We start from the raw sequence: 2925 nt of genomic DNA, 5'->3' as shown, positions 1-2925 counted from the left end.
TATATATATATATATATCATAATAGTTAATGCTTTCATTAGATATATACTATGAAACATCTAGGAGAAATGAAAATTTTTAGATGACCCTAAGCCCATGGTTCCCAAACTGTACACCGAGGCACCCTAGGTCACCACAACAAATTTGCATGAGTGTTGTGGGGTATTTTTAAATTTTAGAGAAAAGCACAGCCATACTTAACATTTGTGGATACCAATACTTACTGTCTATTAGACACTGCACAAAGTACAGCTTGAATTTAGTTCACAGTTTCAACATTAAATTACCCTGTGTACCTTTCAATTACGTCTTATCTTTGGGAAGCTGGATATGTAGTGGCTGCTGTGATAAAAATTAATTACCATGTGAACAGTCAATAAATAACAGGAAATGAGAGTGGCAGTTTCTAGATTAATTTCAAGGTGTGAGAAGTTTTGCAGGGCCCAATAGGCACACGCATGTCTCATTAGTAAATACTGCATTTATTTAAGAATGAAATTATACTACATTTTTTCAATTTATGTGTATTTTTTTTGAATGGCTATTAAGCTTTTTGGACATAAATGTTTGGATCTAACTACTTAATAAATGGCACTGTTAGGTGTCTTTTAGCCTAAAAGTCACGATGAAATTTCTGCCTTCAGGCAATGTCTATAGGGGTGTAACATTTTGTTCATGTAGGAAGAGACCATTTAATTTAGTTAAACATGTTAGTTCTTTAATATTTGACTACCCCACAAGAGATACTTTTCAGTGAAAGTTACTACTGGGAATCTATTTGTTCACTTACAGACAGAGGATTTAATAAAACTGTGTGTGTATGTATAGGCATGCACATGTCTGTATTTTACAGTTCTTTGAATTGTTCTGTTTCATCCACTGTAGCATGGAAAACAGAGAGCTTCTAGTCAGAAAGAAAAGAGGGAGAGAGGGAGGGAGGGAGGGAGGGAGGGAGGGAAGGAGGGACATATAAGCACATAAAAGAAAGTAGAGAGGGTACACTTAACAGCATAAATCATAAATAGTGTATGTTACTTAATTAACTTACTATACTTTATTGTGGTAAAAACACTGAGCATGAGATCCATTCTCTTAAATTTTTAAGTGTACGATACATTATTGTTGACTATAGGTACAATATTGTATGGTAGATCTCTCAAGCTTATTCATCTTGATTGACTAGAGCTTTCTACCTGTTAATTAATAAATTATAAGTAGTATTTAAACTCCCATATGTAACTTTAAGCTTGTCCGGAGATATGATACCTTCACATCATACAATAATAATGCAAATATGATGTCACTACTAAAGTAATTACTAGGAAAACTATATAATAACATGGAAAATGTTTACTACAAAGTAATATTCATTTTAAATGCAAGATATGAAGTTGTATGTATAGTATAACCATATATTTTTAAACATGGCAATGAATGACTAAAAGGAAATATACCCAAAAGTTAACTATGTTTATGCCATGCAAACTATATGTGATTTTGTTCCTTCATCTTTCTTCTTGAATTTTCTTAATCTTATTATTTTCAATAACTAAAGTAATATATGTTATATAAAAAATTTTTTAGCAGACATGCTTCTGGCAAAGTGAAGCATAGAGCTAAACCCATTATCCAGATAATTCATGGTATCTCCTAAAATGAATGAGAAATTTACTATTTGAAAGGTAAAGTATGTGAATTTTTCTCTTTGGTGTTTTTTCTTCTTTCCTTTCATCATAACCTACTCTTGGGAAAGTCTCAAAGGAAATTCACATTGAGGTGTTAGTAGCCTATAATGGGAAAAATTTTAGCAGAAAAAAGTGAAGCTGAGAGCAAGATGCTGTAACTATGGAATGTTATGTACTAGCCAGCATGTAAAAGTGTTGTAGTTTTGGTTTTGTTTCCATTTGGGGACTTTAGCAGTAGAACCTCCTAAACTTCTGAAAACTATATCACCATGCATGGGTGATATACTCAGGTATTTGTTGAATACTTGGAAATAATCACTGAGGTGTTCAATTTAATCATTTAACATCTAGACCACCCTTGAATAAAAAATTCATTTGCTGGGGTTTATCCTACATTTTGTTTATTATCGCCGAGTTACTCTCTCAAGGCTAATAACTAAGAGTAAATATTATAGAGCCGTATAATCTCCTAGCAATGCTGTCCTCTGGCACGTGTTGGGTTTCTTCAATTTCGTCGCAGTGTAAAAAACAAAAAATAGCTCTAATGAGGTTTTTGACTGATTCATTCATCTTGCTCTTGGTTTGCTAGCACATCAAAATCTGATAAATTGTTTTGTTTGGAGATCTCAATTACTTAATTAAGTTTACCTGTCCCAAGGGAAAGCATACAGAAAATGTAAATATTACCTTCTGTTAAGTGGATTATATATTGTAACGGGGGTGTAAGACTAACATTATATCGAGATAAGCATAGTGGAAAACATACAAATGTGGAATACAATTATATAAACTAGGCCTGTGTTTGTCAAACCATGTTCCTGGGGTTCCCTTCATCAAAATCACCTGGGGTCCCTCATAGTGCAGATTCCAGAACTCCATTCCAGGCATTGCAGCCAGAGAATGTCTTTGGGGGAGAGAAGCACCCTGAAATGATCAAACTCCCCAGGTGATTCAAATATATGTCTCTTTTTCACAAGCACAAAGCTAGGGGGACATCCTGCTCATATACCAATAAATAAAGGAATAAAATGAGAATGACAGAGAGAGAAAATTTTACCTGAATTACTCAGACATTTCTGTTCTTCAGAAATTGCTGGGCGATTCTTCACTTTCCATTGCAGATTTTACATTTTTTTTCATAGAGAAAATACTGGGAGATGTAAATTATCTAATGCAAATTCCTGGGGATACATTTCTTTGCTTAATTGACTTGCTAGTTATAGGTCAAGACACTTTTGTA

Source organism: Hipposideros armiger, unplaced genomic scaffold, assembly GCF_001890085.2.
Source record: "Hipposideros armiger isolate ML-2016 unplaced genomic scaffold, ASM189008v1 scaffold_58, whole genome shotgun sequence".
NCBI lineage: Eukaryota > Metazoa > Chordata > Mammalia > Chiroptera > Hipposideridae > Hipposideros > Hipposideros armiger.
Note: the sequence above shows the minus strand (reverse complement) of the source record.